This window comes from Spermophilus citellus (genome assembly GCF_964194105.1).
Source record: "Spermophilus citellus genome assembly, chromosome: 1".
NCBI classification, from domain to species: domain Eukaryota; kingdom Metazoa; phylum Chordata; class Mammalia; order Rodentia; family Sciuridae; genus Spermophilus; species Spermophilus citellus.
This window is the reverse complement of record NC_138182.1, coordinates 5,088,502-5,114,929: the sequence shown is the minus strand read 5'-3', so window position 1 is coordinate 5,114,929 and position 26,428 is coordinate 5,088,502. Positions and strand designations below refer to the sequence as shown.

The 26,428-nt window shown below is 41.2% G+C and overlaps 1 protein-coding gene across 1 annotated transcript in view; it reads right to left on the bottom strand.

The window, feature by feature from the left end:
• Window positions 1-26,428, bottom strand: part of NALF1 (NALCN channel auxiliary factor 1) — a 567,265-nt gene that overhangs the window by 196,057 nt on the left and 344,780 nt on the right. The gene's annotated exons all lie outside the window — the stretch shown is intronic.

Genomic DNA, 26,428 nt, shown 5'->3' with positions numbered 1-26,428 from the left:
TTATGTCCTTTCCATGGAAATAGCCTACATAAAAGTATCTTTGACATCTTTTAAAGTTTAGGAGTCTTATTCCTAGTGAGTAGCAAGTTATTTAAATATCTTAAATTGCTCCATGAATTAAAACAATGGCCTTTAGATATTTTCTTACTTTTCTAAAAGTTCTAAACAGTTCTCACTATCTCTATCACTTATTTAGGTGGTAGATTAACATGGGTAACCTAGTGATTCAAGAAGGTAAACAACAAAGATATTATAGAGGGGCCTGGCCTGTTGTCTGATTATAGAAAAGCATGATAAAAAGGGGAAGTCACACTTATTGCTCTAACTGACCTGAAACAGGTCATGATGTCTCCTGGTATTTTTCACAACTGTGAGAAATTCGATCTTTTGGAAAAGTACCATATATTTTAGTTTATTTTTTACTTTTTTAGGAGATACGATAAACTAATATTTTATCCACTTAAAATAAGACTGTCTCATATTTAAATATTTTTAACACACTGATTTTAAATTGTTTTGTTGTGGTTTGGATCTGAGGTGTCCCCCAAGACCTCATGTGTGAGACAATGTGAGAAAGTTTAGAGGTGAAATGATGGGTCAGGAGAGCCCTAACCTAATGGGTGCATGAATCCCCGATGGTGTCTGCAGGCTGGTAGGTGTGGCTGGAGGAGGTGGGTCACGGGGTGTGCCTTAGAGTTCATATTTTGTTCCTGGAGAAGGAGCTCTCTCTGCTTTCTGGTGGCCAAGTTCTGAGCTGCGTTCCTCTACCATAGTCCCCTGCCATGATGTCCTGCTCCACCTGGGGCCCAGAGCTGCGGGGTCAGCTGTCTGGGGGCCGGGACCTCTGAAAGGGTGGGCCTCAGGGTGTTCTCCCCCAACTGATCTTGCCAAGTCTTTTGGTCACAGGGATGCAATCAGACATCACATAAGAAAATATGATATTTAATTTGTCTGCAAGTGTGCTTATTTTAATGTGTTAAGCATAATTTGAACAAACTGATAATATATTTAAATTAGCAGCATCTGTTTTTTTTTTTAGTGACATGAAGCATTTCATTTTTAGTTCTCTTTATATTGAGATAATAGCTAAAATTCTAAGAATAAACCAAGTGAAAACTGTGGACTCATGTAGTGCAAATGAAGGTATTTTGGAATTCTTTTTTTTAAAATTAATTTATTTATTTCATACATGACAATAATTTGGTGTCAACATGCCTTATATACAAACAGAGGTACTTTGGAATTCCGTGTTTAATGATATAGTATAGAAAATTAACTTTTTGCAGCACTTCATAATCAATTAAAAAAATAATTAAAATATTAAATGCAAAAATAAATTTCACAGGTCACAAATGATAATTTATATAAAGAGGCAGCACTCCTGGTCATTTAAAATGTGATAAGAGTGTGCAGTAATTTTGTCAAGTAAAGAAAATTTATTACAAAGGCATTAGAAAAATTACTCTATAAATTTAAAAGTCAATGCGTACTTGTGGGAAAAACCATCTTATTTATAAATAAGAACAAACACAGAGAAAACTTTATAAACTATCTTTTAAATTTTCAGTTACAATTAGCTCTGAATAAAGGCTTGGAGTCATCTATTTGTGAAAATGTGTGTCTACAAAAGGTTATCTTAGCATATTTGTGATTAAACTATGGTAGTACTAATAAGTGCTCAGTGACCATGTTTTAGATGAATATGTGGTAGGAGGTTGATATTTCTAAATCAGGAGAAGGGGTCCTAGAAAACTATTTAAATTACAATATTTAATTTTTCCGCAAATGTGCTTATTTTAATGTGTTAAGCATAATTTGAACAAACCGATAATATATTTAATTTAGCAGCATCTGATTTTTTTTAGTAACATGAAGCATTTCATTTTTAGTATTCATATTAGCCACCCAGAATGATACTCATTTTAATTTTAGTTTTCTGTAATTATATTCTTCCAGTTTTTCTTACATATACTTTGATATGTCTAACACAAAAACTGATTATAAAATTAGGATTTTCTTTACTCTTAAAATATACAACTTCAAAATATTTTAAAAGAATATAATGAAAATTTTCAGTTTATTATGCTAAGATAAAAAGACTTTTACTTATATCCTACTTTAACTGAGCATTTTAACCAAGTAGTATTATTTGTTGCAATGGTAACATGGATTTCCACAAAGATTTTGATTATTTAGAAGGGTAAATATCTAGTGGAACAGCCTATGATTGATCCCATCACCCTTAGCAGACTTAAATGATTGATGGATTCCAGTTTATAATTTAATGTGGCAAATTTCTGTTGCCCATAGATATCGGGAGATTGCATTAGCTTTTCCATCGAGAACCAGGGGCAACTACAAATCCAGGAAACCAGAATTCACCTGAATTTTCTAGGTATTAACATGTCCACTCAGAAATTTATCTTGATTGTTCTGAAACATTTATGCAGGGTTTTGCCTCATTGTGTATACAGGGTTCTTTTCCTCACCCTCTAAAACAAGGAGAACACCATTTTCTCACAAAGCCTTTTGAAAAATCAATACTTCATTTCAAAAATTGCTTTTCTTTAGTGTTTTGTTGTGGAAACTTCTAAACATATGTAAAAATAAAATAATGGTAAAATCACCCTGACCTATCCATTAGGCAGGTTCTACAATATTAGATATTGTAGATACACAATATTGCCAATATTAGGCCAAACTTATTTCACCTACTCTTATAAACACTTTAAAACAAAAGCTTTTATTTTTAAACAATAATTATAGACTCACTAGAAGTTTTAAAACAAAAGCCCCTAGAATACAAAGAGAACCTATGAGCAATAGAAATATTTTGCATGATTATAGTTAACTCTCAAAATCAGAGAACTTCCATGGCCAAGAGAGTTTTTAGTTTCCACCAATTTCTCAACTTCCGTGTGAGTGTGAATGTGGGTGCTTGGGGCTCTTTTACCAGCACCACAGGGCACACTACCCTGTTCTCCCTTACAGCAGCTGGGTGGCCTCACTCCTCTCCCTGGCCAACAGTTCTTAACCCTCAAATCTCTATTCCATTCTTCATCTCTATGGCTTTGTTCATGAACTTGATACAAATAGTCATGTGATATACTTTTTTTTTCATTTAGTCGAATGAAAAAAAAAAAAAAAAACAGCTACTCACTGAGGGACACTTGGCCAGCTTCAGTGTTTGGCTACAGCAAGCAGAGCTCACAAAACCGATGTCATGCAGTTGTTTATATGAGTACATGACTTTCTTTCTCTGGCACAAATGCTCAAGCCTGCACTTGAAAAGCTACTGAACTCTTTTGCAACATGGCAGTGGTGTTCTCCACCCCATCAACCCTGTGTGAGCCATCCAAGTCCTTGGACGCCTCACCAGCATTCACTATTGCCGTTTTCCATTGTAGTCATTCTGACAGGTGTGCAGTGACTGTCCTGTCAGTTTTTATTCTCCAGCATTCTATTGGTGGTGAGCTGGAAATTTCATTTTTTTTTTAATTGGAATGACCCCACCCAATTCATCCCTGATCTTTAAATTGGAATTTTTTATAATGCTGCTCTCAAAAATTAATCATGTTATGGTTTGCCTGTGGGGTGTCTCCCCCATCTCCTGTGTTAATGCAGGAAGGTGCAGAGTTGGAGTGATGCTGCTGTGAGAGCTGGGACCCACTCAGTCCATCTGTTTGAATGGACTGAGTGGTAACTACAGGCAGGGGACATGGCTAGGGGACGGGCCACTGGGTGTGTTGGGGGGCTACCTTCCCTGCTCACCCTGCCCCCATATCTCTGTGTCCTTGCCGCCATGGCTGCCACAATGGGAGTGCCTTTCCTCCGTGGGGCCCTCCGCCATGACCTTCTTCCCCATCTCAGGCCCAGAGCAATGTATTTGGCCTTCTATAGACTGAGACTTCTAATGCTGTGAGCCAAAATAAACCTTTCCTACTCCAAGTTACTCTTGTCACGTATGTTGGTCACAGCAATACAGAGGTGACTAACACAGTTCCGTTTGGGATAGGTTATTATTCATTGTTGACAGGAAGTTCAGGTAATTCTTTTGTATAATTCTATTTATTCGTATATTAGGTACTTATTTGCGAAATATTTTGGTGTTTTCCTACATTTCTGATTAGAAAGTGATGTGTATTTCATGGAGAAAAGCATGCAATAGCTGGAGAAAGAAGAAAAAAGGAACAGCAAAAAATTATGTTTGAAATTTCATCTTCCAGAAATAATCCCATAGGCAAACTCACACACATATTTACTCTCCCAAAATTGAAATTATACTGTACATGATCCTTTGCCCACTGCTTTTTAAAATTAAACTTTGCTAAGATGGTCAAGGCCAGCCAGAAGGCCTGGTAGCTAATGACAAATTTTTGCTTTTCAGGTTTCCTTATTATCATTTTGCATTTCCCTTGGCAAGATCCCTCAGGGCTCTGCTGTGGCCTTGGTCCTTCCTCTGAGGACTCACCTGAGCTGCCCATCTAAAGGAGTCTTCAGATCGCATTCCATCCCTCTCACCCTGACAAACTCACCATTCAGAGTCCCCTCACCTCCAGAGGTGAGGTGAGATTCTGCTGATCTCAGGAGATTCTGGTAGGATCTCCTGGATGTATTTCTATACTACTCATACTAATAATTAGCTCCCACTGAATGGTGGTGCGGTGCTATGCACCACTCCCAATGATTCACGTGTTTTCTTTCCTTTTCTAGCTCTTGCAGAAGATTGTTATTAAGATTTCCACTGTTTTATGAAATTCATTTGAAAAAAGGAGAATCCCAGCCAAAGCAATGTTCAGTGAGAAAAGTGAAGCAGGAGGGAACACAATTCCAGACTTAAATTATACCCCAGAGCTATAATAACAGCAGCATAGTATAGGCAGTCACCAAAACAGAAGTAGACCAATGGTACAGAATAGAAGACACAGAGACAAACCCACATAAGTACAGTTATCTCATATTAGATAAGGTGCCAGAAAAATTAACTGGAGAAAAGATAACCTGTTCAACAAATGATTCTGGGAAAACTGGAAATCCACATGTAAGAGAATGAAATTAGACTTCTATCTCTCACCCTGCAAAAAACTCAACTCAAAGTGGACCAAAGACATAGGCATTAGACAGAGACCCTGCACCCACTAGAAGAAAAGTCAGAGCCCAAATATCCATCATGTCAGCTTAGGAACTGACTTCCTCAACGAGACTCCTGAAGTGCAAGAAGGAAAATCATGAGTAAATAAATGGGATGATGTCAAACTAAAAAGCTTCTTTGCAGCAAAGGAAATGATCAAAAATGTAAAGAGAGAGCCTACAGAATTGGAGAAAGTTTTTGCCACCTGCGCCTCAGATACAGCATCAATCTCCAGGGTAGATAAAGAACTCAGAAAGCCTAACAATAAAAAAATGACCCAATCAATAAATGGGCAAAGGAACTGAACAGACACTTCACAGAAAAAATACTATCAGTCAACAAATATACGAAAAAATGTTCAACACCACTAGCAATAAGAGAAATGCAAATCAAAACTACACTGAGATTTCATCTCATTCCAGTCAGAATGGCAATTATCTAGAATACAAGTAACAATAAATGTTGGTGAGGATGAGGGGAAAAGGTACACTTGTACATTTCTGGTGGGACTGCAAATTGGTGCAACCATTATGGAAGCAAGTTGGAGATTCCTCAGAAAAGCTTTAATTGAACCACCATTTGACTCAGTTATCCTACTCTTTAGCATATATCCAAAGGATTTAAAATCAATGTACTACAGTGATGCAGCCACCTCAATACTTATAGAATCTCAATTTACAATAGCCAAACTATGGAACCAACCTTGATGCCCTTCAACAAATGAATGGATAAAGAAAATGTTGTGTATATACACAGTGGAATATTATTCAGCATAAAGAAGAATTAAATTATGGCATTTGCTGGAAAATGGATGGAACTGGAGAATATCATATTAAGTGAAATAAGCCATCCCAAAAAACCAAAGGCTGAATATTCCCTCATATGTGGATGCTAACTACAGTAAGTGGGGGGGGGGGGTGCTGGAGGAGGAGTGGAAATTCACTGGATTGGACGAGGGAATTGGAGGAAGAGAGGAGGACGGGAATAGGAAAGACTATAGAATGAATTAGACACAATTTTCAATGTTCATATATGAATATATGACCAGTGTAACTCCACATCAACTACAACCACAAAAATGGGAAATTATACACCATATATACATATATATATATGTATATAATATGTCCAAATACATTCTACTGTTATGTGTAACTAAAATGAACAAATAAAAAGTTGTAAGAAACACTGCAAAATTTTTTTTCAATGTACAGTTGCACAGTGAGGATACAGATGAAGAAAATAGACTGGGATGGCTAATCAGGTTCCAGGACAGTGAGGATACAGATGAAGAAAATAGACTGGGATGGCTAATCAGGTTCCAGGATCTGCTTGGCGATTGCTGTCCTGAACCATCCAGAGTCAGGTCCACTTGTCCATGCTAGAAGCCAGACATCTGGGATCAAAGCTGTGACTCGTTTTTCTACCAGAGGAACCCACCACTGGCTGCCATGGGTGTGTGCTCTCTGCACAATGGCCTTGGTGGGGCTGCACCTGAGAAGTCTGCAGACTCCTGCCACGCCCAGGGACAGTTAGGGGGCTTCCCATGCACCTCTTGGTTCTGGGGAACTGAGGTCTGCTCTTTGAAACACAGAGGTGCCACTTTGACCCTGGCACCTTCTGTGCACATCTGGACAGCACTGCTGGACTTGAATTGCCCCTCCCCTAGCCCTAGCCCTGCCCTTAGTCAGGCTCTCTCTGTCTCTTAAATTCCACATCCACCTTGTGTCCTGGCCCCACATGGCACACTTCGACCCTCAGGTCCCAGCTGTGGCTCGGCATCAGACCTGGTCTCTTTCAAGCTATACCCACTCTGTATGACGATGACTAAGCTAATTTAAACAAAAAGAATTATTTTTCATGCAGATATATCAGAGTCATAGTTTGGATATGTCATAAAGGCTAAGTTTCCAATTCTTTAAACCTAAGGAAAAATCTCAAAATCAGGAATTTTAATGCCCTGGAATGGAAGCAGGTGGGACGATTTTTGACAAGCTGACACTGGACCATTCTCACAGTTCCTTAGCACAGAGTGAGCCTGGTGCCTGGATGTGCAGAGCAGTCTCCTTACATAACACGCACAAGCACGGGGAAGGATGATGTTCAAGAGCAATGGTGGCAGGTGGGTGACCTTATGCATTTCACACATTTCTGCATTTCCTTTCTGGGCTTTTCAACATATGGTCATTTTATCAAACGACTTGTTCACCCAATGAGAAACACCCTGTGAGCACCTGAAACTTTCAGCCAGGAGCTCGTAGGTGACAAAGCCTTAGGACTGTGCAATCATTAGCCCACATTTCCTGTACAGAAGAGGCCCGCCATTGTTTTTGGAATTTAGGCATCTGAAAGTGGCTTAAGACATGTGGTTCCCAAGGAAATGTGCTATTTTTAAGGTGAATTTGATAAGAGGTGATGAGGCTATTCCTGGCTGTGCTCTGTTCTGCAATGCCCGGTACCCACCCTGCAGAGCAGGGCTGTGCACATCACCTAGGCTGCAGCAGGCAGGACCCAGAGGCTGAGCTGGGAGGAGTGTAACTGGGACAGGACACACTGGCTGGGAGGCTTCCTGATGGTCCAAGCTAGGGAGGGTTAGCCTGACCCAGATTCTTGATAAAAGAAGTGTAAAGGTCGAACTGGGAGAAAAAGAGAGGTAGAATCACAAATGGTTTGTTTGTAGGGCAAAGAGATAAAGGGACCATGAGTGGCCGAGGGGCTTCAAGCAAGAAGCCTGCTAAGATGTAACAATGATTAAAAAAGAAGAAGAAGAAGAAAAAAAAAAACTCTTGGAATATAATATACAGCAGATTTGCAGAAGTAAGTAAAGAGAAACTTTATTTTGAGTCTATTGTGACCACCTTGGGGAACGTGGAGATCAAGACATTATTCTGGCCCTGGGGCTTAGAGGAGAGACTGGAGCTGGAAATGTGGATCAGGGAGCAAAGTAGAGCTCAGTAACTATGATCATTATTTGCACAGCACTTCCTGTGTGTAAGACATGATTCTTGTTTCCTTAAACATGGTAACTGATTTTGTTATCACAGTAGCCTATGAAGCAGGTCTTATTAACATTGTAAATTTACCAATAACAAGAGCCGTGGAGCCTGAGTGCCTGGCCTAGAATCCCATTCTCATAGATATGCAGAGGCGACCGTGATCCTAAGCATGCTCTTGGGCACTACCGCACACAAGCCAATTTTGGCACCAGCAATTTCTCCCCAGACTTCTAGAGTGATGTGCTTTCTACCCTCTGCAGCCTGTGGAAACCCAGAGGAGTTGCTCCATTCCTGTTGGCATGTCCTGTACAGGAGGAAGTGCTGAGTTGGAGCTAGCAGGAGAGAGACATAAAAGGTCAGGGTGGGCCTTATGGAACACTCATGTTGGATGACTGGGGAGAGCACAAGGAATGAGTTAAGAAGGAAAGGAAATACATCCTCAGAAAAGTGTCTACCCTGGGTCCCAGGGACTGAGAGGGCCCAGCAGGAGAGGTGGCTTCACCAGCCTGTGTTGTTGGGAGATGAAAGAAGGGTGTGGCAGCAGGAAGGTCCTGAACACAGAGTTGGGAAGGGGCAGAGGGCCTGAAGGCCCAGATGTTATCAGATGGATTTGTGCTGAGTGAATCAGGAAAGCCGACTGCAAGGAGGAAGCCCAGGTGCAGTTAAGAAGGCAGGGGGGTGGGCAGGAAGTGGAGACTTTCCTGGACTAATTCTGGAAGTGGGCATGCTTAGGACACAGCATTGGCAGTGCAGGCAGGAGTAAGAGAGGCCCCCAGGGCTGCTGGAGATGAATTCCCCAGCCTTTGTGACCCGAGCAGATTTAAAATGGAGAAATGAAGTGGGACTGGGCAGGGAGAGGAACCCTCTTTATTGCCAACCTCATTAGCACCACTAATCGTTATAAACAGATAATTTGCAAGGAGATGAAAGAATCCAAATTCATGTTGCCAATACTAAATATTTAACTAATGAAAAATATAGGTTCTGAATTGGCTGTGGAAATCTCAAATGAGTTAAATTTTAAATCCTCTGTGCCCTGGAGACGATGTTTCAAATCCTGATTTGCCAGATGGGGTGTGAGTCACAGCACAGGAAATAACACTGGATTTCAAATTGTTCTGCTTACACAAAGGATACGGACCTCTTGAAACCAGTCACCGTGTGCATGAAACCAAAACCCAAAGGGAGGCAATTAGGAGGGCTGTGCTCTGCTGAGCAGACCCAGCTGGGAGCAGAAGCCGGCCCGCGCTCCTGCAGGAGCCCCTCGGCAGGATCCAGGAGCCTGACAGCGGAAATGTGCCCCTCCCCGCCAGGATGCGGCTGCCACGCAAAGACCGTCAGCGACACAGATGTAACCGCGGACTCCTCCGCAGGGGAGGGGAGGGGGGCTGCCAAAGCCGCGGGTTTTCCTGCCCCCCCCCCACCTTTTCCTTATTTCTTCTTTGGAAGCACACGTGCTAGATTAGAGGAGCCCCTTGGCGTCGCAGTCCTCATGACAAAGAGCGTCTGCAGTCGTGGGTGCGGAGTGGAGAGTTGGGCGGTCAGCTCAGGCAGGCATCAGTGCTGCGCTGCCCGTCTCTCCCTCCTCCTCCAGCATCTTGAGTCACTGTCCCCTGGGCTGGTTTCTCCCTCGGCTGCGCCCCTCAGGAAGCCTCCCTTTCCCCTAAGAAGAGTCCAGCTCCGAGGACTGGTCTTCCTGGCGGCGCTGGCTTCCCCTCCTGGACCTCTCCGCCCCTCTCCACCCAGTCCCCCGCCCTTTCCCTCTCCTACAGCATGCCTGACCCTCTGCCCTGCCAATGTCACAGTCCTGTCGAGGCGCAGACGGGCCTGGGCTGGCCCAACCCGGCGGCCTGGCTCCCCTGAGATTTGGGGGACACCCCCCAGAGGAGGGGGCGTGTTTTGCATGGCGCTCCCGCCCCGCTCGCTTGGCCCCGGCTTCACCGACTGACTTCCTGCTCCAGTTCCCTCCTTCCACCCCTCTCTGTCTTCCCTACCTTCCAGGAGTGTTTCCTCCTCCTTCCCCAGCCCAGCGGGGGTCCCGTGCCCTGCTCTAGAAGGGACCCCCACAGCAGCGCATGGCCCGCGCTGCTCCTGAGGGGTCTCTTTGGTCCCCTCCAAGTTTCCCTAACAGTGACACCGTTTTTAAATTGAGAGGTCTTTATGAAAACTTTGGGTTTCTAGAAATTCCAGCCGCACTTCTACCTGCACCTGTTGAAGAGCTCCCTTCTGGTTGGACCATGGCTCCCCCAAGGTTCCCCGCTGAGGGCCTTAGCTGTGTGCACTGGAACTGGGCCCCACAGAGCCGGCACCACTACCATTGTGGCCAGGGCTTGCTCAGAATTAAATCCTTGTCATCAGACACTTAGAAGAAATTTATGTGTGATGAATAATATATCAGGTCTGGCTAGTGAAAACTGTTATTAAATTAGAACAAAGCAGAATGTTCCAATAATCCTTTTTTCCTTTATTGAGCAGTGCAACATATCGTTTCTCTAGTTAAATACAAAAATGGTGACTTTATCAAGAATCATAAGCAATATGAGATATTTCAAAAATCCTATTTGAACATGACTTTTGACTTTAATAAAATAATTTATTTTTACAGCAATTTTAGGCCCATGGCAAAATGCAGTAGAAGTATAGAGAGATCCCATACACGCCATGGGCTCCCCACATGGACATGGCCCACCAGAGTGGTCCATTTGCCACAACTGATGACCCCACACGGACACAGTCTTTTCATCCAAAGTCCATACTGTACAGTAAGGCTCACCCCTGGTGCTGTTTATACTATAAGTTTGGGCGAATATATGGACTCACCATTTACTGCCCTAAAAATCCTGGGGCCCAGCCTGTTCATCCTTCTTCCCTCCTAACGTTTAGCAACCACTGTTGCCTTTACTGTCTGCATAGTTTTGCCTTTGCACAACATTATAAAGTTAGAATCACACAGCACGCCGTCTTTTCAGACTGACTGTCTCACTTAGTAATATGCATTTATTCTTCCTTGGTGTCTTTTCATGACTGGGAAACTCATTTCCTTTTAGCATGAATGATGGTACATTATCAGGATACACACAGTTTGTTTAGCCATTTACCTACTGAAAGACGCTTTGGTTATTTCCAAGAGTTTTGACAATTGTGAGTTAAGCCGACAGAGACGATTGTTTATAGGTTTTTGTGTGGGTATATATTTTCCACCCATTTGAATAAATACTGAAGAACACAATTGCTGAGTCACATGACCTTATTTTTCCTTGTTTTCCTTTTGTCCACAGGCTGTGGAAGGGCAGGCAGCAGGCGGGGAGCTACGGGTGTCTTCCTGATGGTAAAAAGGAACCTACGGCAGAGGGAGGGAGGTGGCCTGAGGAGAGCATGTCTCCCTAACACGGCATCATTCTCAGCGAGAACACAATGGATTTTTCTGCTAAAATGCAAAGCATAACAGTGAAAGCGCTGGTGAAACTTCAGACTGGTGTGTTCAATGACAGTCATCATTAATTTTTAAAAATTGATTTCTTATTTCAATAATCTCCTTGTTGACCACCTAAGGAGTCATTGCTTGGGACCAGAAGGAATCAGGCAAATGAATCATGCCAGATCTAAGTGAGACCCTCTACTTGGCCCACTTTTGTCTTTATAAAACGTGAAGGTTTCTAAGCAATGATTCCTGGTCCTGTGTTCCCTTTACTACCTAGTGGTACATAGGGAAGCCCTTTCCTCCATTTTTGGTCTCACAGCAAAGTTTTTTCCTTTCAGCAACTGTGGCTACTCTTTGCCCTCCCTTTATACGCTCAGGTTTCTTATTGGTTAGATTTCTGAAAGACGACAGGGGACTTTAATGGATGTTTAGTTCTAGGAAGAGTGTATCTGATGGCACCTGATAAGTCTCATGCTGATATGTTTTTAAAATGGTATTTAAAATCATGATAAGCTCTAGGAACACAAAGTACATCATTAAAGAGCTGAGATCTGATAGTAAGAAGTTTTACCTGATAAAAACAAAGAGTAGTTATATTTTCCATCACCTCTGAGGATTTGTACACATTGCCCTGTCTTCACTTAAAATGATGAAATTTATATGGCTTCTGTTGGTGTCAGAGCATCTTGGCATTCTCAGAAGGAAGCCGGCAGGTAGAAAACTCCAATGCTTAGATAAAATCTTTGGAAAGAGTGTTTCATTATTTAGCTTTTACTCTGAGTTGAATAAATACTGTCATAATTGTAAAGAAGTTTACATTCCAACAATTGATGGTCTGATCTAAGTACACCCTCTCACAGATCAGCAGTGGGCGGGACGTCAAAAGCCTTTATTTACTGGTGAGGAACCTGAACCCCAGGAAATGAGGGGCTTTACCCCAGTCACCCTTTAACCATGAAAGCCAGGGACAGAGCCCATGTTCTCACTGGTACTTGATGCAAATCCAAAGACTATGGAAGAGCTTCTGTTGATATTTCCCAACGTGCGTAACTAATATCAGCATCCATCCAATTTGTTTAGTGACTGACATCTAGGAACAGTGCTGAGGCCTAAATGCATGTCACAGGCTGCAGCAGGACAGGAAGTCACACTGGCCCTGAGCTCAGATGCCAACAAGAATGAGCCTCAGCACTGAGATTCCCTAGAGGACGCCCACTATTACTTAATTTGCAAAGTGGTAACTACATCTTCTGAGGTGAAGTCAGACTAAAAGAATATGAGTGTGTTTTTGAAGTCACTGGGATTTATTTATTGCTCAAGGATAAGTGACCAAGAAAGCAGAAAAGAGACATTTAAGATAGTCTTTTAAGAAAAAGTTTTAACATTTGTTTTGGTTAAGAAAGCCTCACAAGCACTTTCCACGCATCGCTTTGTAGTCTTTTTTGCTTGCTTATTTTCAGTGACCTCTGTTCACATTTATTTTGACCTTGGTTCAACATCAAGGTTTGTTCCTCTTAAGAGGACATTTCCAAGCACAGAGATGATGTTTCCATATTCCTATTTGTGTTGAGAATTATTTTTCAGGTTGTCCCCACCACATTATCAACATGGCAAAGGCTCTACCACTCTCTCTGGGTCTCTCCGACTCCCTGCCCTATTGTACAAACTCAAAAGCCAAAGCAATGAGAAAAGATCTGGCCAAGGAAAATGTTGTGCATTTCTAAGAAAAAAAATCTAATGTTGATTTCCTACTAGACACAATGTTAGGGAAACAGATAAAAAGCACATCCTATGTCAGAAAAACAACCCAGTTTTGAGTGAAAAAGCAGATAGTGACCTGACCATCCTTCTCTGGTGGCCTGTTGCCAGTTTTAGAGCAGGTAAGGGAGACAGAAAGGGCACTTTTCTGGGCCTGAGGGGACCAGACAGAGCTTCTGCAGAGGCAGAGCTTGAGCTGAGTCTCCACTCAGCAAGTGTGACCAGAATGCAGCCCCAGGACAAGTAGTCCCCAGGACAAGTAGACCCCAGAGACCAGGGCTGCCTCCAAATCTGCTTCCGTTGGGAGTGGAGAGGACACAGGCTGAAGCTAGGTGGACACAGTGCCCCTGACCTTCAGGAAGTACATCCTGAGAAGCACCAGGTTCCTCTAGTCCCCCAGGGGAATGACAGGAACGTTGGACAGAGGAGGAAGACAGCAGGAGGTGAAGCTAAGCAGGAAGACACCACTTTGGAAAGCTCCCTTGAACCCAGGGCAGTTCATAAGGAAGAGCTGTTTTGACGAATCCTCTCTGGAACTTATAAATTAAAAATTCCCAAGTTATTCAAACAGTGCAAACATATATACATGGAGAAAAATAAAAGCCCAGGGTCCAATTTTAAATTTTGGTGTATGACACAAGTGGTGCTTCACTGCAAAGGAAGGGGCTATGGAATACTGGCTGCTAGGCCAATCTATTGTTCCTGTAATTACATAATACTTTTAGAGCATTTGGGGAAAACACTGAGAAGAAACTGCAGAGTTCCTGTGGGTACGTGACTTGTGCTTGCCAGCCTAGCTCCCCCATCAGTGACATTCTTATTAGCCTAGTGCATGGTGATAATCGATGACCTGGAGTCTGGATGATGGTTGTTCAGACAGAAAACCCAAAACATAATCCAGGGAAGAGAAATATGGTAGGTTGGATTTCATTAAAATTAATACTTCTGCTCTGCCAAGATACTCTTAACGAATTAAAAGACAGGTCTCCGACTGAGAAAATATTTGCCAAACAAATAGCCGATAATGGACGGTATATAAAACCCCAGAGAACTCAACAATATGTAAACAAGTCCTCAATTACAATCTGGGCAACTAAATCTTAATAGATGCTTCTCCAAAGAAGATACGCAGATGGGGAAGCAAACATGAATTATTTTTAAACTTGGAGCTCTTTAACATCTAGAAACAATGAATTATAAATTTGATAGAAAACTTTAAAATTAAAATGTAAATATAAAAAGAGAAGAAGAGTTGTTTTGTTTGTGCACAGAGAAAAGTCTTTTTGAACTTAAACATAAAAGAATACATAATAAAGCAAAAGATTGATAACAATTTAGAAGAAAAAAAAACACTTTCATCAGAGAACACATTACTATTCTAGTCCTTGCCCCTGTGATAACTGGGCTCCAAGGCTGTGGTGTGGGAAGACCTGCAGAGTTCTACAAGCAGATTTTTTTTTTTCCGCTGAAGCAAAAGTAAGCATAAGTCCCTTGTGCTTAAGAAAATCCTTCCCAAACCACTTCTGCCATTTCTCTGACATCCTTTCTTTACATGTGAACTGAAGTCTTGTATTTTGGAACCAAACCAAATGTTTAATTAAAAAGTGAAATGAATATTCCTTTATATCTCACTTCTTTCATCCCAAGCCCAAAGAGGCAGGAGTGGGAGGGTGACAAGATGATAAATTAAAAAGCAAGAAGCCCAGACATCTCCAGAGATCCACAACCCCCACACGTACCCCCCAGTAGCTCATCTGTGCACCCCTCCCCAGAGGCCTACAGAGGGACTGCAGTTGGGATGCAGCCACCTGGGTTATCGACTCTTTACATAACATCCAATTATTTTTCCAAATTTAACACACATCTCAAAATTCTGAGGCCTGGCACCTACCTCTCATGTTATAGGCTAGCAATTGACACCCAAGATATTATCTGTGCTAGGAGTAGGTGACCTCAGGCCTAATATGCTTACCTTTTTTTTTTTTTCAGGCCTTTTGTTCTATAAAAGATGTTTCCAGGCATCAACTTCAGTTTCTGCCAGAGAAACACCAAATTCTGTGGTTAAGGAAAGCAGTAATCTATTCTTCACCTAGCAAATCCCACCTTAGATTTTGACATGTGCTCTCTTTTGCAATGCACACGTTATGGGTCTAAAGCTAATTGTATGTGGTATGAACATATATATATATATATATTATATATTATATTATATATATTATATATTATATATTATATATATTAAACTAGAAACTGATGATGAAAATTCACTGGAAGTTTTTAATGTGATTTTGATTCTTCTCTTTCCTCCTATTTCTCAAGGCAAAATTATTCTTAATATTTTTCTTTTAAAGATTTCTTACAGACTGTATTAAATTTTGCCTTTAAATGTAAGAACATCTCTGAGTAATGGCAGTATAATCTAATCATGGGTATTAGAGGGAAATATATGACCCTGAGGTTATCTCAACATAATCCTGTTTTTAAAAAAGGAATCATTTGGCACATGAAGGGCCATCTTTTAATACTGCAGTATGGGCCTCCAGACCACCTTTAAAATGCAGATCACAAAGTTAAAATATGCTGCCTTGTGTTCAACTCTCCACCTAAAAGACCAAAACTCAGAAGATTTTTTTTGTTCAAAGGGATCAAAACAAAAAAGCTTGCTGCAAAATAAAGACCAAATCACTGGATTGAGCCCAGAGTGTCATATTTATTGTTAACATCTTTACAAGTAGAAATAATTTTTTTCTTTTTTTAAAAAATTAGATCTAACCAAATTAGTTTCTGTAAAATTAAAATAGAAGAAAATAATTATATATGAATTGGAAATGCCATTGTATTAATCAAAACTATCATTGACATGAAGTAATTAAACTTGGGTGAGATCATGCTGATTTGCATAAATATTCACATCTAATGTCATGTGTGAATCAGACTATTATAAAAGAAAATAAACTCATTGCTCAGATGCAGAAAAGAGTTTTTAAAAAAGCTTCAAGAAATACTTCTTTAACTTTATATTGAACTTCCAAATCTCTGTTCTATAGAAAAACACTGCACATGCTCAGGAGGTAGAAAGGAGGAGAAACCTTCCACTCCTTTACATGCAAATTTTGTTGCCAACTAGGTAAAAAACTATTTCTAAGGAATAGTGTGTGCTTTTTTTCCTTTTTATTTGCTCTATCCACTGCCCAGTGTTTACTGGGTATATTCTACACATTTTGAAAACACAGTTTGAAGGATGCCTGTGAGATAGAAGGAAACGTGGATCTCACCCCTGTTCCCCTCTTGCCTGCCCCCGCCTCCACCCCCAGGCTCTTCCCAACACCTCAATAGAGTTAGAAATCAGGCAGTAACTGCCCTGCTCCTCTCTTATTTCACATTTAGATGTTCTCCTTAGCCTGGCAAATATGGGCTTTGACCCTGTCTTTCCAGTGTTTTCTGTGCAGCTGAACCCATCCAAGGTCTACCCAACAGGTCAATTTTGCTAGTTCATGACTTCAAGTTAAAGTAAAGATCAAGGATGAGTTTCTTTGCTTTCTGCTGTAACTGAAAATCATCCACAAGCTGCTGAAGGCTCTCTGATGACCCAGAGAAATGCAAAGTCTAAAGTTTAAACAAACACAAAGTTTATATTTTGCCTGGTTCCATAACACAAAAGAAAACAACAAAGGGAACCATCTCTCTGAATTTTTAGCATTATCTAATTACCAACTGATAAACTCACAATGCATAATACACATGTGTAAAAGAACTGTTAGGTTCTGTCAGACACCGTGCGGCCAGGGCAGACTCACAGACTGACCGTCAAAGCTCTGTGTGTGACAAAGGAAGGCCCTGGCCTGGGTCCTGGGAGGAGGCCTCTCAGTTCTCGAAACATTCTGCCTGATGTGAGTGTTGGTCTGGGGCCCAAGGCCTGACCACGCTGTACCAGATAATGTACGATACCGGGGAAGCTTTTGGCAAATGTCTGGCTGTATGCATGAGGCCCGGGCCCTCCTGCGTCAGCTCAGCCTTTCGGCGGCTGGATTAGCTGTGGACAGGTGTCCACTGCAAGATACCCAGGTAACTAGTTTCCAATGAAATGATGGACACCAATGCTTGGGCGAGCTTTCTTGATTGGGGAGACATCATGGGTGCTGTCTCACTTCGTTGCCGAGTCAATCAGTGCCGTTTGTAGGACTCTGGCTGAGAGGGCAACGGGAAGCCCTGGGCTTTACCATATGTGCCCTTCTCTTTGCTGCGCCCTTTAATCTGCACCTGGGCCACAGCCATGCATACAGTAGCTCCTCTGAGTACTGAGAGTCCAGCGCAGAGTCCTGGAGACTGAGGGGAGTCCTGGGGGCCCCAACACATACGGACATGCATGAGGACAGGCAGGTACCACACAAGGAGATACGAGGGAAGATGTCCCAGAGAAGATGTGTGGTGGACCTTGATGGAGAAGGCAAGGGGCCCTCAGTCCTGAGTATGTACAGTGACATATCCATCACATCATTTAGTCTTCCTAAGGATTCTTGGATGTGGGGGCTACGATGTACCTCCAATTACTAATGAGAATTCACAGAGATTGAAGGAGTGGAAAGGAGATTCCAAGCTCTGCCCATTAGCCCCAAAGTCCACTTTGTTTCTTAACAAAGGCCCAGGGGCATGATCTTATGTGACCTATTAGAACACTGTAAACATCTAGGACAGGGTACAGAACAGCATGGCAGGAGAAGATGCTGTTGGAAAAAGAAAGAATTTTCTTTTGCTTGTCACATTGTGAAGTTTCCACTTCCCTCTGTTAGTGATGCAGGAACATCAATGGTGAAAGAGCAAGAATTCTTCTTTTCCTCTTCAAGAATCTTCTAAACTGAGAAGCAAAAAAGATAAGTGTCTAATAATGTGATGTAACTGAGAGTGAGATGCTCCGGACAGGACAGAAGCATCGTTGCAGAGGTTCAGGAGGGGACATGAGCCTGCGGAAAGGGCTCCTGCAGATAGGGAGCCCTCAGCAAGGGGGCACGGAAGCAAGGAGCAGTGACGTGGCGGGGGACAGTAAAGGACCAGGTGTCCCAAAGCAGGCACAGAGGCTGATCTCAATGTAACTACGCTTGTTCCTGGGCATGAGACAGGGAAGGCTCAGTCTCTTGCCCTTGGGCAGCTCTTCCTCGGGCTGCTGAAGACTGGTACTGAGAAGAACCACTCAACATGGATCCCTATGGGAAAAGGGCTGGGAAGGGAGGGCTGGGAACTTTGGGAAAAGACACTATTGATTAGGCAGGAAAACAAGGAAGCCTGTCTGGGTCCCACCAGGTGTCTGACCCGCAGCTCAGGCTCAAGGGCAGGAGGGTTAGATTTCCAGCCCTGACATTTACAAAGCTATCATTGGGGAGGACTTATCTTAGGAGGGTCTATTTTCTCATTTGTAAAATAGAAACACTGTTATTTACCAATTCACATTTAAAAACCTGTTATATGATAGTAGCTGGCCTATAGTTTATTGTTGCTATGGTTACATATAAAAATAAACAAGATTTAAATAAAATCTAAATATTTGACAAAGGGATAGAAGGTACATGTTGTGGGGAGAGAAGAATCACAGTTGCAATGTGAGGGTCCTGGGAGAGAACATACCATGCCAGGAATTCTGAACTCTTAACTTTTATTTTTCATTTATTTTCTGTTTTGAGAAATTATGCCATTATACAAATAAATGCAATATGAATTTCTAAACCATTTTGCTGAGGCATGACCAACATACCAAAAGCTACACGTTTCATATACACAATGGGATAAAATTTTGAATGGATAATAATAATGGATAATGATGATTTTTGAACAGGTAATAATCTAGGAATTATCTGTACTTTTTTCTACAGTCATTATGAATTGGACTGTATTTTTCAGTGATGGACCCCATGAGTCTCACTATATATATTGCCTTACTTTTAAGTTTTACTATTAATTTTAATTATACCCCCAAATAGCATGTCTGATTTATGATTTTTAAAAGTATATTACTTTTATCATTAAAAGTTTGTGGGACTTTGGTAACATTATAGATGATGTCATTTTAGATTTCTTAAAATACAAAGGTGAAATGACCTGCAATAAATGTCTTGGCTTATTAAGCAATTTTTGGTTTTCCTGGTTTCCTAAGCATTTTCATTTCCTTCATTTAGATCATGAATGGGATGGTTATAATCTTAAGTGGTTTAGAAGTCAACATTCCAGAACTCTTACAATCAGGAACCAGCTGAGGTGGGGTGATGGCTTACACCATAGAAATGCATTTGATGTAAAGGAGCTTCAAATTTCTGATGTGCTTTACAACTCAAGAAAGAAAAGTGCTAAAAACCCTGGTAAACTGTAATGATTTTGTTTAAGTTTAATTCAACCTTGACTTTTAAAATTTTACTTGCATAATTTTCTGAAGGGGAAATGAAAGCCACTACAACAGAAAGTTTGATTCCAATCGATACACATTGACATTCGGACACAAGAAGAGCAGCAAGTCCTGCCTCTGTGCTCTTGAACTTTAAGTCTGGAGGAGAAAGAGCAGTCAGCACTCCGGAGCCTCACACTGGCTGGCGGTGGCTGGCTCTGAAACATTAGCCACTACAACTACAAGGGTTCAGTGCAGCGGGAGTCAATAGATCCCTATTTCCAGCCATATGCTGGACCTCATAATGCATGTGTGTACGTTTTCTTTTTGCAGTGCAGGGGATGGAAGTGCTCTACCCCTGAGCTGACCCTAGCCCACGACCTGATGTACATTCAAAATTCCAGATTCAAAACACATAAAGTGTCTGGATAAAACATGTTTTAACTTATAACCTAGTTTATAGAATAGTGAGTGAGAAATCAGTGTGATTATTGGAATGGTAATTTTAAGGATGGAAGTATGAGGAAAACACTTTGATGACATATTTACTAAGGAAGTCCCAACAGTGAGAGGAGTTCATTATTTAAAGCTATCTTTGTATGGTATTGAGCAAATATGCACTCACCAACACAGGCACAATCAGCTGTTGAAATGAATATTTTTTTGTTTCCATAATAAATACTCAATTGTGTAATTAAACTTAAAAAGATAACAGTGGGCTTGCCTTGTTAGATTTTGAGTCAGTTTCCTCAATGAAAGTTTGGCCCTAAAATATGAAACTTGATTTCTTCTTAGGTTATTCAGGTCTTACTTTCAGAGATATACCTAATATTTTTTTTTTAAAAAAATGTATTACAAGTCTAATTTAAAAAACACAGTCATGAGCACAACACTATAGGTGCCTCCTGTTCAACAAGTTATTCTGCTTTAGAGCACACTTACTATTTTTCAATCTCAGCACATACAAAATATTTGACTATATCCTTTGATTGAAACATAAAAAATGATATTGATTGTAGATGATTGTAGATTGTAGATGATGCTTCTTGTAAATTATCTGTCTTAAATATCATACTTCAAATACACACACACACACACACACAGAGACATATATTATTTTTTGTTGTTTTTCGTACTAGGGATTGAACTCAGGGACACTCTACCACTAAGCCACATCCTTAGCTCTTATTTTTATTTTTATTTTTTTTTTGTATTTCATTGATACAGGTTCTCACTGAGTTGCTTAGTGCCTCACCATTGCTGAGGCTGGCTTTTAACTCATGATTCTCCTGCCTCGGCCTCCCAAGTTGCTGGGATAACAGGCATGTGCCACCATGCCTGGCTCAAATATATTTTTAAGCTTACAAAATACAACACGTTTTCTATATGTCCAACTATGGTATCAGAAAATGTTGAAAATATCTACTATATCAATGTAAAGTATATCTTTTTAATCAAGATGAATTTATGAAAAACTTCTTAGAGAGTATAACTTAATATTTGAAACTGTTTTGGATCTCATAGCCATCGTCAAAAAATAAAACAAATTATTTCAATGCAAGCTAGAATCATTGAGGCTTGGTTGGAAGTGTCTAGTGATCAATAACTCAATTTCTTCCCTTGCTTTTGCATATTGCTATACCTAAACTATTTCTTATTTATTTTTAATTGACACACAATAATTGTGGATATAGAAGGGGTATAGTGTGGTATTTTGATATACAATGTGTAATGATCAGATTTGAATAATTAACATGTCCATAAACCCAAACATTTATTATTTCTTTCTGATGAGAACATTCAAAAACCCTCTTCTATTTTTTTTTCAATAGATATCATTAACCACAGTCTCCCTACTGTGTGTGAGAGCACTAGAATTCACTCTTTCTAAAGCTTCGCACCTGTAATCCCCCTCCCCTTACCCCTCCCATCACTTTTCCCACCATTCAACTCTCCACCTCTATGGGATCAACTTCTCAGATTTCACAAATTAGTGAGATCATGCAGTATTTGTCTTTCAGGCCTAGTTTTTTCCACTCAGCATTATATGCTAGAGGAATATCTATGTTGCTGTAAAGAACAGTTTCATTGTTTTTATGGCTGAATAGTATTTGTGTGTGTGTATTTGTGTGTGTGTGTGTGTGTGTGTGTGTGTGTGTGTACCAGATTTTCTTTACTCATCCTCATCCATCAGTTGACACTGAGATTAATTCTTGGCTACCATGACTAGAGCTGTAATAATCATAGTAGTGCAGATATTTCTTTAACATACTGATTTCATCTCCTTTAGTTATATGCCTGGCATCTGGATTGCTGGATCATGTTAATTCTATTTTTAGTTTTCTGAGGCCCCTCCATAATGCCTTCCATGATGGTTGTACTAAATTACATTTTTTGCTTTATCAATAAGCGTTCACTCCTCTCCAAGGATGAACAGTTTAAGAATTTCCCTGTTACGCCATCCTTGCTAGCATTTGTAATTTCTTGTTGTTTTGTTAATAATAACTCTAACTAGGTGAGATACTATCTCATTGTGGTTTTCATTTTAATTTCCCTCATGAGCAGCGATGTCGAGCATTTTTTAACATACCTGTTAAAAATGTGTGTTCTGTCATCTTGTTTGAGAAATGTGTGTTCTGACATCCGTTTCCATTGCTGTGTGAAGAACTGCATCTCTTTGCAGAGGGGATGGAGCAGACAACACAAGTCCCCTGCCTGTCCTAAAAAGGGGTTGTCCCTATAGCCCTTTGCAATTATTAAAATCACTAACGACACCTCCTCCTGACATGTTTAACTCTTCTAGAACAATGGAGCAAAGGAGAGAGAGGAATACATCGTTGCCTGTCAAATTTAAAATGCTGGTCAAGGAAAAAATAACTTATTAAGTTGATCTGGATCCCAGACTGAAACAGAAGCTCCAAAAAGTGAGTGAACCCTTCAGATGGCACCAGGGGAAGCAGGGCTCTGGATGAAACGAGTCCTGCTTTTCCCTTCATAACAGGAATTCACATCCTACATTCCCAGGCAGTGCTCATTTGCCACTTTCCTTGAAATGCCCTCGTATTTTCTTTTCTTTTTTTGCTTTATCAATAAGCATATAGTCCTCTCCAAGGATGAACTCAAGTCAAATATCTCCATCCAGCTTTCTTTCGCTTCAACCCACCTTACCCACTTCTCTCCCTCTGGGAGGTCAGTCTCTGCCATTGGCTTCACCCTTATGCCACTGACATCTCATGCCCACATCATGGGCTAGGTGTGTGTGTAGGTCTGGCTTCTACAGCCCCGAATTCCTTGAAGTTAGGAGGTATCCCACTCACAACATCCAGCATCAGGGTTTTGGACAGTCCTGCACCTCTACAACAACTCTGTTTTCTTTACTGACTTTAATTTTGATATGCTACTTAGAAACGGTGCTTTGTTCGTACTTACTATGGAGCTACTGTTCTTGTTCTTCTTCATCAAAATTTTTAAAAAGACAAAGCAAACATTTTTGATCACTTACTAAGTCAACCAAGGTACATTTATGTTGCAAGATGAACTTAACAAATAGTCATTGTTCCTTGTCTCGTGCCTCAGAAAATACAGCAGCCCAGTTGAGACAAAGAGAGAGGGAAGGCGTGCACATCCTGCTCTCAAGTGCTGCTCCTTTGGACACGCTCAAGTGCATGGATGTCTTTCTCTGATGGCATTTAGGACAGAACAAAATACTTTGGTCCAAACACAAAGTGCAAGACTGTTTTCACACTGTGAGCTAGAGTGTGGACTCTGTGATCTTAGTGAGTTTTTAGCAGCTGCCTCTGCTGCTACTAGAATCAGCTGGGCAGGTCTCATCTTCTTCCATACCCACACCTGTTCACTAGATTACAACTGGGGTTCATAAATTAACTAAAATACGCCACACTCATCAGAAGGGATGGACGACATCATCTAAGATTTCAACATGGAAGCACTTCTGTTAGGCAAGGTTGATATTTAGAAATGCAATGACTACTTCCTATGCAGGGTTCCTCCGTCAGAAGTATAAGGCATTCTTCACAGAAAGTTAACAAGCAAATATGTTTGCTTATGTTTTCCCTCCATTAGAGTCCTTTTTATCTCACCAAATTGGAAATTTTGTGTTTTATTTAGTGAGGGTTGTCACAGTTTTCTGAAATACAAATTAAGACAAATTATCTGAAAAAGGACCTGTGGGCACAAATATTTGAACTTGGAACCCTTCGGGAATATGGTGAAGGATGTTCTCAGTAGAGCTCAAGAGGGACACGAGACTTTAAGAGGAGAGATTGGAAGAGTTGAACGAGGGTAGGGAATAAGTTTCTGGCCCCAACATTTCAGGTTCAGCACTGGGACCTGCATCCGTATCCGGCTGGCATTTCATCTTGTACCTCAGGTGCTCATTCCTACAAGGAGCCTGACATTTTCATGTTCTTAACAATGGCTTTGTTGGAGATGTTTTAGAGCAATCAAAATGCACTCTTCTGATCAGTGTTGAAAAGAGATGCTCTTAAAAAGCCCAGGGAGGAGCTGAAGAAAATAAGCATAATAATAACCTCATTTTATTTTAGAAACTGCTAAAAAAAAGAAAGAAAAAAAGAAACTGTTAAAAATTTCTGAAGGGAAATACTGTCTCCTTTAATGCAATAAAATGGACCGAAATCAACCAGAAAATAATGGAGATTGATTCCCTTCAAGAGTAGTTCTTTCCTGACTTGTTCAACCAACCAAGATAGAAAACACACACCCCACACCTTCATCAGTATTCAGACACAGTTTCCCCCATTTTTCTTTGTGGTAGATGAAGGAGAGACAGAACTTGGTGGGGTGGATGGGAAAGAAAGCCATTCAATCAGCCCACTGCCTGCCTCTGGGCAGGTACCCTGAAGAAGGTCTGGGTCTGCAGGGAGCTGTGTTCTTTTGGGAAATGAATCTGTGCTCAGTTGAAATATTTAATTTATTAAAAATAGATATTTGAAAATTTAAATATTTTAGGACTCATAAATTACTTTGGGGGGGGGGTGGAGCCTTGGAGAGATAAACAACGTCCTGTCTTCATGGACGATGGTCTCCTGAGTATAATTCTCCCTTTCATGGATACAAATTGCCTATGCCATCAAAGCCGTGAAGCAGTTGATGATAAAATAAACTATTCTGGACTTGCACTCTCTGTGGCATAGAAGTACAACACACAGGTGTGCACCTCCTCGTTTCCCTCCAACTGTCGACCACAGTCTTCAAAATATAAGTGTATTTTTTTCATGCAGAAAATGTAAAGAGGAAATTAAATTAGATTAAAAGCTGCAAATGTGTATTATCCTGCCTTAAAAATAAATGTATTATTTAATTAATCAAATAAATTTTAATATATTATAAGCAAGTTGATCATTCAAAGAGTAAGAACTCTAAAATATTCCTTTGATATCTGAATAGCACCAAACCATCTACCACGTTTAGAATGATCTTTCCTACAGCAGTGAATAGAGTTCAGGCAATTCTGGGCATGCTATTGATTCTCCACTTGAAACCTGTGGAGTTGGGAATTCTGCATTCCATATCATCAGGTCAGGCTTATAGATTTATATTGGAATCCTTAAATGGACTCACCTAGAAGAAATCCACTGGCAACAGAGACAACCATCGAGACCCTCTGCTGGGTCAATTAATACAAGTGTTCCTCTAATGAGTCAAGAGGTATTTAGAAGCTCAGGGATCAATTAATTTGTTAGTCAACAAACAATTTAGGTCAGTAACTAGAGCGTGTCAGTGGACAGTGATTCCTTTTAGAATACAAATCAGATCCAGGCAACCTCAAAAACTATGTCTATGCAATGTTGGGGGTCTCATTAATGGCATTTCTGTCAGGGAAACTGAGTAAAAAAATATTAGTGAAATCAATCACCTAACCCATCCGATTGTTCCACAACCTGGACCAAGAATAAAGTTCTTGACGTTGACATTACTTCAGTATGTGCTCCAACAGATTCTTGCTCAGAAAAGTCAGGTTACAAAGTAATAGCTTCAAGGTTTCCTTCAGGAATGATTCCAAACCATCAGACCACCCAGAGCCCTCTCAACAAATTGCTCTCTTACCAAACGAGTGTTGGGTATTGATACTTGCTTCAAGGTTTTTGCTTCTCTGGGTCCCGAAATTCTAAACTACAGAATCACAAACTTGGCCTGATCTCCTTGGATCTCCATCTGAAATCATTTCAGTCCAGATCTCAAAAGCCCACAGAAACCCATGCTGCCCGGACCTCCCTTCTGAAGGACTGGGCTGTGGGCTCTGCCTTCCTGCAGGTGGTGACCAGAGCTGTGGCCAGCAGCAGCAGACTCTAGGAGTCTGACCGCAGGGACCTTAATGCTCCCCTCCAGGTGACTGATGTGTGGACAGGCCCCTTCCTGGTTCCGAGGCCACTGGACTTCCTCTTCTGGAACACTTGATTGGAAAACCTGTGATCGCGAGGCCTTTCTCTACCTGTTAGAGATGAACCTCTTCCCCCCACCCGCCTCTCGCCAGAGAAGCCAAGGCCCCTGGCTCCCAGTTCCTCTGTGGGGTGAGGCCTCTCTTCAGGAGGCAACTTGCTCCAAGTCCTGAGGGAAGGACAGTCAGGAGCTGAGGAGGACGGGTGCTGTCTTCCTCACCAGCTCCCGATCCCTGCCCTCCTGACGGCTGAGGTGACCTCCCAGTGGGTGCTGGCCTCCACCCCTGTCCCTCCAGCAGCAGCCCTGAATCACTTCATCCCGGCTTTTCCACC